Source organism: Passer domesticus, chromosome 4 (assembly GCF_036417665.1).
Source record: "Passer domesticus isolate bPasDom1 chromosome 4, bPasDom1.hap1, whole genome shotgun sequence".
NCBI classification, from domain to species: Eukaryota; Metazoa; Chordata; class Aves; order Passeriformes; family Passeridae; genus Passer; species Passer domesticus.
In genome coordinates, this window is record NC_087477.1 from 74302098 (window position 1) to 74316170 (window position 14073).

Below are 14073 nucleotides of genomic sequence, written 5' to 3' on the forward strand. Positions count from 1 at the left end.
CACAATTCTGAGACAGAGCAATTAACCCAACTTGAGCAATGTAATTTCCAGGTCTCAGTGTAATTGCTCAGCTGTCTTCTAGCAGCTGCCTCTGAAACACTGAATCCCTTTTAGATAGCCCTGGTCTTATACACCCAGGGCTGATTCTGAACTGTGATTCATGTATTTAAAACAGGAAACCTTTTGCACAAGTAACCTGACAGATTAAATAGGACTGCAGTTATGACCTAAATCCCCTATTTTACAATTCTCTGTGGGTTTTGCTCTGTGTGTGAATGTAGCATCAGTGCATGTATCTGATTTGCTGTCAGTCATTCATGCAGCAGCATAAGAAACTTCTCACTACAGGTGCTTGAAAGGAGATTCAAGAAACTTCTGTGGGCTTATCTACTGACAGGATGGAGATGACTGAACGTTTGCTCATGCTAAACCTGATTTTCTTATTGTTTACATTCCACTTCATATCAGGTATAGGTGATATCATCCCATAGTCTCATTCACTTTCCTATTTTAATCTAGAAATTTGGTACTCACTGTTTTTTGACACAACAAAGAGCTGAGTTGTATCAATGGGACTGGAAGAGGTAGCACAGGAACTAGAACATACACGTGGCCTGAGGGGGAGATGTATTCACAAGTTCAGATGTCAAGATTTAGGCATCTATAAACAGGTATTTCCAGATGAAGGGTCTTGAATTTGAAACTTATTATTCAAGAATTCTCTGTACTCTTTCCAGGTAGCATAGAAGTCTGAAGACTTTTTTAGCACAGTTCAGTAGAAGTTCCTTTTCACCAATAATTACAAGTTTATTTCAATGCCACCAAAAATAGGCTGACAAAAATGCAAAAGTAATACTTAAATTTAAGAAGCAGCAAGGGAGGTTGCTTGCATTGACATGACAAAACACTCAACAAAAACACTTGAAATCAAGTGCCTGTCAATTCTTTTTGCATTTCAAAGGTAGGCAGAGGCATCTGCATCTTTTCTAGAATATATTAATCTTCAATGACATATAAACAATAGGGAATGGATAATTTCATTGTGTCGTGATGGAAAGTGACATGACATCTATGAATCAGTAAGTCAGATATGTACACATTATTGAAATGTTGTGATATATGATGGGACACATGCACAAAGTAACTACCAGTATCAGCATTAATTTGAGAGGGAGCAAAACTGAGTTTGCAGATGCAAACCCCTGGCATTTTACACTGGACCATTATAAATTCAAAAAATAAATAGTTTTAGAGAAGACTTGATAAGTTTTGCTCTTCAGGCACATAAGTACTATAGTTTAGTTCATATTTATGAGTTTAGAAATCTGATATCTGAGTATCAAGGATCCACTTGTGTTTGAAAAGGAAATAACCAAGGTGTCCTACCCAGTAGATCTACCCATGCCATCCACTTAAGGCCACAGCAGTGACAATGCTGAAGGGAACCTTGAAGGATTGTACTCATCTAACTACAAAACAGAGGGAGAAAGAAAAATCAGCATATGGAATAATATTTAATCAATTAATGATTGTTCCAAAAAGTAGAAGGACTCAAGCAGAGGAAGAGCAGACCTACCAGGACAGTGGTGCTGCCCTGGGACAGGTAACGGAGAGGTGATGGAGGATCCAGCCATGAAGGTTTCCAAGACCCAGCAAGACAAAGCCAGGACTGACCAGTGGTCTTGTTTGGAGTGGATGGTTGGACTGGACAACTGTAGGGATCTTGTCCAGACCACAGCTGTATGATTGATTCCAAGTAGATATTTTAGAGCGAGGCAAGTACCAGAGAAATTCAAACAATTGCTGCAGTTAACCCATGAAATGCAAAACACATTCAGGTAAAACTAAAGGACTCCCTTGTGGCTCCTTTACCGTTGAACACAAATCCAAACAATATACAAGAGATTAAATCAGAGTACCATTAAGGCAGTTCCTTGCATCTCACAATGAGGAAATTCTAAGAAAACTTTCATTTATTGAAAGTAACCACCCTCAGACTTTCAGCTTTAGCTTGCATTTCCTTCTGCTGCTGCTCACCTTTAAAAACAAAGGTTGCAGACGGAAGCCAAAATTTTTCAAGGAGATACTTGGGCATATGTATTGATGATAAAAGGCCACAAAGGCATTTATAAAGTTTGCAGTGACTCCATTGAAAAAGAAGTGTCCTTCCTCTGGACTTCTTGAAGTCTGTAATTTTCTTTATACTTGCAGACGGTTGGCATCTAAACATAAAGGAGACAAATTCAAGCAATAAGCAGTTGGTTTATTATGTGTTGTCATAATGTTGTAATTATTTTGTTATTCCTTTTGCTTTCATATCATACTCTTTCCCTTCTCCCCTTACCCCTGCCACTGAAAATAATTTTTTTCAACCAGGCAGTAGAATGATAGGATGGGACTGTAGTGACTTCATATGCAGCAGAAATAATTTGCCCCCAAATCAAGCAGCTTCAGGAAACAGAATAGACTGAAAATTATTCCTCCTGTCTTCAAAGTGAACATTATTCAATCATTCTGCCATTCAAGGTCGATTCATAAAATGACGTTGCAGACACACAGACAGACTGTATTTGCAACATATGTTATTTGCAGCAGATAATGTGACTCACGACACCAGATAATAGGGAGTCAGACATGACCCTGTTCTTTGTGCAGATTTTAAATCAGGCATGTGCCCTATGCCTAATGTGTTATTTGAACTCATTAAAAAATCCCCTCTCTTAATATTTACATTCTAGAGTATATTCCTTTACTCACTTCAGACACCAGGGATGTCTGGTTAATGATGGGCTGGCAAATGATCTGCTCTGTTGCAAATGGGGCATCAGAGGTGGACAAGACAATTATATTATTTATCACGTGACTTTTCTATCAAAGTCAGGGAGTCTTGCTAAAACATATCCAGAGTGAAAAATTATTGTGGTGTGCTTGTGAAAAACAATTAATGAAGTAAGTTCTGCTTGTTCCTTCAAGCACACAATTGGAATGAACTCAATATTTTACATTGGAATCATTCAAAGTAAATATTCATATATATATATATATATATATATATATATATATATATATATATATATATATGCTCATTTCTGTCTCTCCAGACACATTTTTACAGGATTTAAAAGCATACTCAGCAACATTGATAATATCAATGAAAATATGTTAAAAAATGTGTGGATCCTTGTTCATTGATTTCATGCTGAGTTTTATGTCTTAAAGATTCTCAATTTATTTTGACCCGTAACAGCAACAGACTGGGACCAAAGTACTGAATTCAGTTTTACAGCCAGAGATCTGGTGAATGAAAGATCTAAATAAGCACATGACCAGCATACAAAGTGTCGTGGTTTGGCCCGGAGGTGTGTTTCTGGAAAAGTCTAGGTCAAACCAATCAGTGGCCAGATTTTAAATTGGCACCTGGTGTGGCCACTGGGGATTTGGATTCACCTCTGAGAACACACAGGGTTAAAAGCAGAGGATTCCCAGAGAGCTTCCTCTTTGGGAATCCGGCGTTGGTGAGTGGAGTCTGGACCTCTCCCCTGCCCAGCTGCGTCTGGGTGGGGCAGGGAGAGGCCATGGGGCCTGTGGGGAGGAGGCCAGAGCCCCCAAAAGGTGCAGGGGTGGAGGAGACTTGGGATGTCTGGGCAGCCCCCCCGGAGAGAGGGACAGAGACTGTGCTGGCAGCTCAGCCGGCCAGAAGTGGGGGATGCAGTGAGAGAAGGTGCCCGGCAGCTGTGGGAGTCCTGGGCAGACAGAGGCAAAGATTTTAACCCCTTGGTAGAATAATGGAAACCTTACAAATACTGAATCCTCCTGAATCAGAATGAGGAGAGAGAGATGAGAGATGAAATGGGCAAGTGTGAGGAAAGCTGGACGAGGTGTCCCATTGCTGTGAACAGGGGCAATGGACAGCTTCCCTTTCAGGATCTTTCAGGATCAATGACCTGGCAAGTCAACCTACTTCAGCTGAAAAGTAACAAATGGTTTTCTTAGGAGAAGCAGAACTATTGACAAGGGAAAATTTTACATGGCCACAGCCTCCTGCTTTTTGAGACATTCCAGTATTTCAGGGTTTATGCAGTGTTTGGAAACTGTACTTCTGTGGTACTGATGTCATCCCTTTATTAACTGAGAAATAATAAATGGAGGGATGAAATAGTCACTAATCACTCTTTCAGTAACACAATATATTCTCACTGCACTTTCAGACCGATGTCAAGAAATGGCAACTTGCTAATATCTCTTCTCAGGCTCTGTCCCAAAGCATTTCAAGTTCTCTCTATGATTTTCTTACAGTAGTGTCTTAAGAAAAGCTGAGGACTGAGATATTCCAACTAATTCACTTTTCAGCTTTGCCTCGTATTGCCAAACAATCTGCTTTGTCACAGGCAGGAATGATGCCATTTGATTTGAAAGTTCCATTGTTATAGCTCCATGTGCATGGCACAAAGAGGAATGAGAAGCAATTAAGGCTCAAGATGACAATAAACAAAGCCATTTAAGCCTGTAAAACTTTTTAAATGAGTACTGGGCAATAGCTGTTCAACAGCTCAACTCTGTGTTTTCCAGGGAGAGCACTTTGGATAGTTTATTTATTTATTTAATCTTAGCTATATTACTTGACTCAGACAATATGAGGTTATAGTTTATACTCCTTTACTGTGGCAGAATACTGAAATTGAGTCTTCAACAGATTCATGCTAAAACTCAGAGAAAAATGTAAATTTTTTAAAAGGTTATCAAAATAATGCAATGTTTGCCCAATATAAATTCAGAAGTTCACCTCTCCAACAATTTATATTCACACTGTGCATGGGAAGGTTCAAACATTTTGCTATACTAAGTATTTTCAGCAGGCACATGATGTGATCTGGTGATGTTCAACTAGAGCAGAGTGATGCTGGCACGTGAAAATGAGTGTGGGATTGTGTGACGACATGGTTATAAAATGAAGACTGGTATATAAAAAGTATCCACATAAGTAAACTGAACCACATCTGTAACTGCTGAGAAGGCAGAATACACAGTGCCAGTGAGAGAGAAAAAGGCTGTGAGAAGGGGGGTGTTCAGTGCATGAGGAACAAAGAGTGGCAAGAGTGAAGAAGAGTGAAGAGTGAAGACTGTGGATGGATGGCTTTTGGTAGGGCAGCCATGGCAGAGAGTCAGCAATCTTTGACACAGGAATTGTATTGGTCCTTTTCTTTGATATGATGAAGAATTTTGGTCCAGGGGTGGAGGCATGAGGAGGGTTTGGAACTAAAACCCTATAAAACCAGCTGTGGTCTATGCCCAGAAAGGAAAGGTTGACTTTTAAACAGATTTGCTGAAAGAATAATAAAATATGCATACATTTTTAAAATGTTAGTTGGACTCTAGAAACCAATGTAAAACAGCTGCAGGATGGCTCAGACCAGTATAATTAGCTACTCTGTACATTTTTTTTCATAATAGCAACTTCACCCTTATTGCAATAGAGAGCTGCATAAAAGTAACTGAGTAGGAAATTATCTCCACAGTGTAAAAGACTTCACTGTTGTGACAACTGATGTACATTAGAAACTTTCTGGTTATATAACTGTGGCGTCAGAGTAGAAAATATTCTATTCTGTATCACTCCTAAATTCCCCATTACAGCTGTTGTAATAGCCCAGTCATATTATTTTTTGAGATCACAGACAAAACTGAATGTTATCTCAGTTATTGCTTCTTACTTAATGCTTTTTTTCATTATGTGGTTGACCACACTAAAACAAGGATGATTTTTGAGCAAAGATAATCCTTCAACCAAGGAGCTTTAAAGAGACACATACTTGCAGACACATAGTTAAATATCAACTTTTTTAGAGTTAACATTATGAACTCAGCTCCTCCACATAACACCAACTCTGTGGCTACAGCTTGTGTTTCACTGCACACTAGTATAAGGTATTAGGTATTACCCTCTTTTATTCTGACGTTAAAAGAGATGCTACAGAATGTCTCAATTCCTAAGAGAAGTTATGCTGCTCTATTTTGTCCATCATTCCTGGGGCTTTTTCATAGCCAAATTAGGTTCTGTGCTACCCATATTCTCACTCTGCTATTTCAAAATCACTTCACACCTAAAGCGTTCTTTATAAATAGCTTTAAGGAACAAGGAGAATTTTATAGAGAGGTGCAAAAGCACAGGAGGAAATAACTGTTGATGACATACCAAACCACAGGTTTGAACACACAGCCTCACTCACCATGTGCAGCCCACCTCCTAGAAAAGGCCTGCATGGGCCTGGCATTGAGTGAGGGCTGGTGGGGGACCATGTACTGGATTCCTTTATTTCTTTCCTTCCTTTCTGTCATCTAAATATATTTTCCTGATTTATGCCCACTGAATGAGGACTATGGCAGGAGCTGCCAATGTGAACCTGCATGTGTTGCTCCACCAAGTTCATGTCAGACTTTTCGTCATGTTAGCCTGCACCAGTCCGTGTCTGTCCTGGGAAGCCACAAGATTTAACATGATCCTGGATTAGGTTGTGTTACCAACAAGTGATCTGAACCTTTGCCAGGCTGCCCTCTTCACCTGTGCTACCTGTGTGTATTGTAGAGTAGGGAACAGTTCCCCATAGCTCTGACCCATGGCTCATTGTAGCTCTTTATAGGTGATGTCTGGGTGACAAGAGATTGATCACTGATAGGTTGCACTGTTCTTTGACCATCCATCTGCTGAATTCTTCTTGATATTCAGTTTAAAAACTGAAGAGCTCTGAGCCAGAACAGCACTTTGAAGAGCCACCTCTGGGATATCTATTCAACCATTACGGCAGAAAATCTGATTCCTAAGGCAGTCTCCAATGTGTAGGCACCCCTTTACAGGATCTTGATGACAGAGACAATATACGCATGAATGCTATCTGATTTTTATTTCACTTTAAAAGGGGTTTCAAAGGACCCCTTGCTAAGATCCCAAGGGGTCCCAAAGGATCCCTTTGCAACCCCCCATGTTAATCTGTTTCTTTATCCAAGGGAATATAGTATATTCATATTAGTGTGAACTAAAATGAAAAAGGAAGATGTGTCAAATACTCCCAAGCTTCTTCAGGCATTTTTCAATCTTATTTTTTTTATCCACCTCTGCCTTTTCAAGTGAAAAAAAATTTGTCATTATCTTTTTTCTGCAATATAAATGAAGTAAGGCATTGTCTTCTCAGTTCTGCTCTTCCTGCCAGCTGAAAGGATGGATTGTTAATTCAAATTTTCTTTAAAAGATCTAGCAGACATTTTAAAAACCTTCCTATATTTTGATTCTACATATACTGTTTGAGGTCGCAGTTTTGCTGACCCTGTGGCTGCTGTTAGATCACCAGTTTTTTACAGTCATGTCAAGCCACATCATGCCAACTGCATGAAGAGTTCCCAGGCTCATGATAGACAAGTCAGCAACATCAGACATGGTAGTGAAAAGTAAAATCAAAATCAGAACCCTATCTTGTGTGAGAGGAATTAATCCGTCACACTGCCCAGCCTGAAACAAGGGAGGGGGAAGAACCCTGTGCTGAAAGTCCAGAGAACAGTAATAGGAATGGAAAAAATGTGGAGAAAAATTCCTCTTGAAGAAATCTGTGAAGCATTGGGATTGTTTAGATGCAAGAAAACTCAGAAGGGGGCACTGCAGCAGGGTTGTAGCACAAGCATTGTCTAGGTAAGGTGTGAAGGATATTTAAATCACTTTCTGATGGTAAACATAGTGAAGCTCTTCATGCCTTGACCTGCAAGACTGGGAAACAGCCATCATAAATCTCACCTTTCAACAGGGAATTAATGGGATTATGAAAAAATCCTTAAAACCACTACTTTCTTTAGGCTAGTAATTTACCCACTTTATGGCTCTTGACATATTTACTGTTTTCTCCAATCATGGAATAGTTAAATTTGGGAAGATTTTCAGACCATCTAGTCCAACTATCAGCCTAATGCCATGTTCACCATTAAATCATGTCCTCAAGTGCCATGCCCACACGTTTTTTTTAAACTTCCAAGGATGGTCATTGCACCACCTCCCTGGGCAGCCTGTTCCAATGTTTGGCCATCCTTTCCATGAAAAAAAATTCCTAATATCCAATCTAAACCATCCCTGGTGCAAATTGAGGCCATTTCCTCTCGACCTGAATATTGAATTAATATTTTTTCTTGCAATGTAGGTACACTAGCTTTCTCACTTTCATCTGCTAAACCTGCTTTTTTATATAAAAGAAAGGATAGCTGCTGGGTGAATACATCTCATCTTACCTTGAAGAGCTATGCAACTGAACACAGGGTAAGGCAAAGGGCAGCTCTGTAGCAGCAAACAACCCTGGCCTCCTCAATGGTATTACTAAAGGCATTTCTTGCAAGATAAAGAGCATCATCAGCAGTTCCTAGGTAACAAAGAGGAAAGGATTTGTCCCCCACCAGGAGGTGTGTGATTATTGAATTGTTCTGAGCAGATACCAATAAGTCAAGCCCTGAGGCTGCAGCATATGCTATTCAACCATTAACCAGTTTTCTTCCTGTCTGGCCAATTCTGCCTGCAGACCTCCAAACCCTTCCACCTAAAATCCTAATGTCTCATTTACCAAATTTATCTGAAAGATGAGCTAGAGAGGAGACACCTGTCAGCTCAAGGCAGGCTGGCTGGGAAGCTGCCTGTCCTTAGAGAGGCTATGAACAATGATGGAGATAAACTTGGAGGGGTAAAATCTTCAGATGTGACAAATAATCCTGAGTGAGGCAGGTTTTGTTGGCTCTTAACCAACACAGTGTTGGGAGTGCTGTGATAGAGATGTCCTGAGCCAGGCGCCTGAAAACGCAGCCATGTCACCTGGATTACAGTCAGAGCTCCAAAGGCAGGGCACCAGCTGTCTCTCTTTGCAGGCACTCTCATTGTCAGCATCACTGAGGCAGAGACAGAGGCAGTCACAAGGTGGGAGATGGAGGCCAGCTGCCTTTAGCCCTGAGGTGGGATACTTTTCATTTAGGACTGTCTGTTGCTGCCATGATGAACTGCAGTCCTCCTCTTGTCTTAGCATTTGCTGGGTAAGGTTCATCTGCCCTGATGCTAATGCAAGAGTAAATTGAGGTCTTCAGGGCACAGTTTCTCATATTTATCAGAAGACTCAGAGCTGTTTAGCAAGTGACTTTTAAAAAATGCATTAAACAGAGACTTTGTCCTTTATATTCCTCTGACACCTCCATCTGAGTGCAGCACAGTTGAGAATCACTCTGTACCCTGAAACACCACACAACAAGGTATCACCTTGTGCTGACACTCCTAAACACTGCTGCCATGTCCTGCTGGCTTGCTGGCAGTGCATGCTTGTGACAGCTTCCAAAACCCCCTTCACAGAGTCAGGATCCAGCAATTCACTGATGCCTCTGCTGACACCTCTCAGGGTATCATGCCCAGGTACCTGCTCCTGTGCAATCCCACGCAGATCTAGGCAAGCACATGACTGAGGGATGAGATGCTGCCAGTGTGTTATGCCTTAACAGATTTATTTTCTTTTTTTTTTTTTTTTTTTTTCTTGTGAGGCTTAGGAAGCTTAAACACCTTCTGTTTCATTTTTACAGCATGCAGTTCATCCAGTTTGGCACATGCACACAGATCTGGCTACCCTGAACAGTTTCTGTAGGTTATTTGTGCTTCACTCTAAGGGGGTTTTGTAGTCTCTGCTCAGCTTTTTTTTCCCTTACAGTTTCCTGTTCCACAAGTCCAACTTTCTCTCAGCAACTCAATCTCTTCCTTTGCTTTTATTTACTCTAAAGTGAAGGCTGCACAGGGTGCTCCTGTTCAGGTTAGGAAGTGTCACTTCCCAGATAGTCTGTGTGTACTTACTGTGTACAGTAAATCCTCTCCATTCATGCTACAGCTGCATTCTACACGATGCTGTTGTTTTTCTAGGCTTTCTGGGGAAAACATGCAGTTCTTGTGAATTATGGTTGGCTCCTTTAAAAAACAAAACAATTTCCCAAAATTTCCTTTATAATGCTTTGCACTCTCTCTCCAGTGAAAAGAATTAGGTCATTTTTACTCTGCCTCCTTTCTGAGAAATACAAGCATGAAAATACAAATTATCTAATAATGGGTGGGTTACTTTTCTTTACTAAGGTAATAGGAAGGTCTCTCTCCAGATACTAAAATTAAAACTATAGGAATTTAGATTTCATGTTTTTATTATATTCAGCTAATATTCACCATCAGTTCTAAAACTATATAGGGGGACAGTTATATCCACACACAGAGCTGTGTGTTAAGTAACAGGGAGGAGAACACAGCAAACTACAATCTTTTTCTGCCATAAGTCCCATGAACAGTTGAGGGGGACGTTTATGCTTATTAAAACCATGTTATAAAGATGAGGTGATGCCTCCTATTCTGTGTTCTGATCAGCATTCCCAACACACTTAACCAGTGACTGACAGATTTTAACAGGAGATAGCAGAGATAGAACTTCCTGCCACCTGAAATTCAGACATTTTTGATAATTATTTCCTTCCCCAAAATTAGAGCCTTAAAAGAATGACCTTGGAACTTTTGACCTACAATGACACAAGCTCTCACCAGGGAGGCAAAACATGCTGCAGCATCCTTAAGGAGAGCAGGAACTACTTCCCACTGTGGAAAGATCGAACGTGTCACATTCAACTTGCCTTTCTTTCCCTCCTGATTACTCAGAGAACCAGCCCAGCCTTAATGTTTCTCACATGTCCCATCTCCACTCCTTGTGGGTACCCACAGACCCTGCTTGAGCCCTGTTGTTGGCAAGCCCTGCCAGAGCCAGGCAGCTCTTGGCACAGTGGCACCGCCTTGGCACAGCACTAGCACATGCCACAGCAAGCAGCTTCCTACATGCTGCCTTCACCCCCCTCCACTTCTCTCCTCCTTTCTTTCAATTCTTCATAAAAATACCTTCAGGCCCCTCAGCCCCTTAACAATCACTTGACAAAGAGAGAGGTGACGGGGTTTAGAGTGAAAACTGGCAAAATGTAATTAAGCAGCTGTGATGTCTGCTTTCTATATTCCCACAGCTGCATTATGCATCCTTGCTCTTCTCCCTCTGTCCCTCTGCTGCCCTGTAATCTGCCATGATCTATTAGAGTGAAAATTGTAGTCAATGTTCCTCAGCAAGGCAGAGCCTGTCGACTTTGCACTTAAGTATTGCTGAAGCCACCCAGATGTGCCCATGAACACAAAGTGTGTGACCCTCTTGGGCATCCCACACACAGCAGAGGTGGAGCCTCCTGCCCTACTGCAGAGCAGCACACCTGTAGCTGGCTGTGTAAGGAATATTATATCATAGTTATTTGGGGTTTTTTAACATCACATATTTTAGCTCCTTTCTTCATGTGCTACCAGGCATTCTTCTGTTTCTTATTTTGGTAATACATTGTGTTTGTTGTTCTCATTTGGTTCATTTTCTTTAGCTGTCTCTGCTTCTAATAGTAACTTGCTATTTTTAACATTAGAAACATTTTTCATACAGTCAAACTGATTCCTTCACATAATCTCCAATCATATTTTCCACTTTATTATAATGGTTCAACAGAGCTAATCAATAATTACATCAAATATCAATTATGTCCATAATGTGTAGTTCCAACTATGCTCTTTGAACTGTGCAGGGTCTATCAGATATTTCTCACCATAAAATTACAACATTGCAGTGTAAAAAGTACTACTCTACACCACCACATCAGATTATAATGCAGAAGTAATACATTGAAAAAACCTCTAAGAAGACTGTTACCGTTCTTTTCTGCCACAAGACACACCAGGATTTTTTTTTTACTTCTTAATTAATTTTTCATCAAAACATTAAAGAATCCAAGCACTTAGCAGCATTTATATGTTACTCTTTCATCAGTTATCTTAAAAAAAAAAAGCTTACATTAAACTGTACATATGAAACTTCAAACATCTAAAATATTCCCCACAGGTATTTTCAATTTCAATGGAGGTAAACAAGTGATAAATGGAAAAATAGAAATAAAAATTAAAAAACGAAACAAAAAAACAAACAAACAAACAAAAAAAAAAAACCCACCCTTCTCCACATTCTAGTCTTCCTTTTGAGAAAATGGATGAAACTGCTCAGGATCCAGGGCAGGAATGCTCAAGTTCAGAAAGGAAAGATTTAGATTTGGGGCTTCCCTCTTGCATTTATTCTTTTCAAGGCTCAGTGCCTTGAAATTAGCATATTGCCAAAGGATGGTTTTCTCCTTGTGTAAGACTGGTGATTTTCACCATAGAAATGATATAAAATTTCTTTTTTTCTGAGCACAGTCACAGTAGTATCAGTTGAGTTTAAAAATTGGCAAAATGTGTCTAATCTCAGATTATTTTAGTCCTTTCAACTGTGAATACAATGGGAATGGAGATGGTACAAGACTCACTAATTCACATGAATTTGCTTTCTGAGCAGCTGTAGGCAGCTGAAAGCAGGAGGTCACACATATTCCTCCCAAATATTTTATTTACTTCAATCCTGTTTTGCACAGTAACTCCTTTCTTTCACCTCAGACATTTCTGGCTTTACTCTGTGAGTAAATGCCTTGTTCAGGTGGGGTTAATAATGGGGTTAATCTGTCCTTTCCAAACCCATTTGGCAGCTAGTGTTACTGACACTCCTTTAGCTTCTACCACAGGTTTTGTGTCTTTCGTCTCTCCCAAAAGATGACTCTTTAGGGGAAAGATGTCATATGGCCAGAGCATGAGTGGGAAACTGCCAGTGCCAACCCATCCATTCCCAAATCTTGCATTTCCTCCCTCCCCTCCTAAGACTGTAGTTGCCTTTCATATGACCTGCAGGTGCTTCTTGCATCCCAATACCTCAGATCACCACACTGGACATCAGGGGCTCTCTGAGAGTTTTGTTCAGAAACTTGTGGAGTTGTGGAATTATGGAGTTACAGAATCACAGAACAATTAAGGTTGGAAAAGACCTCCATGATTATCAAGTCAGCCTTTGACCAAAACCCTAGAATCTTCTGAAGCTGTTTCTGTCAAGACCTGAGGCAGCCCAAGGCACAGCAGGTTGCCTGCTGCCTGGTTTCCTGCTTGTGTTAAAGTGTGTTCTGACTGCACAGAGACAAATCCAGCAACACAGCATCCAGACTGAGGAGAGATTTGAGGGCTGAAGGATCAGATTATGAGGGACACACCCCTAGGAAATACAGCAGGGAGGAGGTGGAAGCATGCCTGTAGGTGCTGCACAGGCAAGGCAGTCCCCTGCACTCTAGAGCCTGGAGTTATCATATTTGAGATAAGAGCACAGAAGTGAACAACAAATGATCAAAGAACACTTGTTGCTCATAACTGACCCTCTGTTTTGGGAAGTCATGAGTATGGCTGTAGCTTTAAAATCTAAGTCTAAAAAAAAAAATAATTACACTTTGTCTTCTTAAAACCAGAGATCAAGCATGTAATATCTTTTTATAATGTTATATGAATTCTAGAGCTGATGTCCCTACAGGTCTGTAACATATGTAACCCCTATCATTACAATCCCAGCCAACTCTGTCCCCTGCATTGTACTTCGAAGAATAAAAGCTGGCTAATGACTTCCCATATCTCTTTCTGCAGCAAGAGTCTCTGAAGCAGGCTGCTGGAAATTATAAAATCAAGCAGCTGCCTACTAAATGCCAACAGCTGCAGAAGTGTCCTGCTGAGCCATGGGTAGAATGTGCAACTTGCTTTATGTAGAGTTGCTTGGGAAGGAGATTTGTTAGACAGACAGGCACAAACAGAAAAGGGAAACATTTTCCTTCCTGCTGCAGTTTTTAAAACCCCTCTCCCCCATCCTTTCATGGCTCAATTTGCTTTTTCATATTAATCAACAGCAGAAATCCATATGATAATACCAGACATAAAATCTAGAGACAATTTCTTGAGTCCTCCCTTGTCTGGGCAATCCCTCCCTGTCCTCAAAAGAAGAAATATATAGGAGTTTCATATCTTGAAGCTTGCATGCATGCAGTCTTTCAGTGATAGCTGAGACAAGGATTTGTGGAAGCCAGCAGACACAATTCACCCGTGGCTGGTGGTGCCTCTGCACAGGA

At 40.6% G+C, this 14073-nt stretch overlaps 1 long non-coding RNA gene across 1 annotated transcript in view; it reads right to left on the bottom strand.

Annotated features, from left to right (window-relative positions):
* Window positions 1-509: 509 nt before the first annotated feature.
* The window catches only part of LOC135299573 (uncharacterized), an 87477-nt gene continuing 73913 nt past the window's right edge, over window positions 510-14073 (bottom strand). The window contains exon 6 of the long non-coding RNA XR_010361534.1: window positions 510-2222. This is a non-coding gene — a long non-coding RNA (uncharacterized LOC135299573). The remainder of the gene's footprint in view (window positions 2223-14073) is intronic.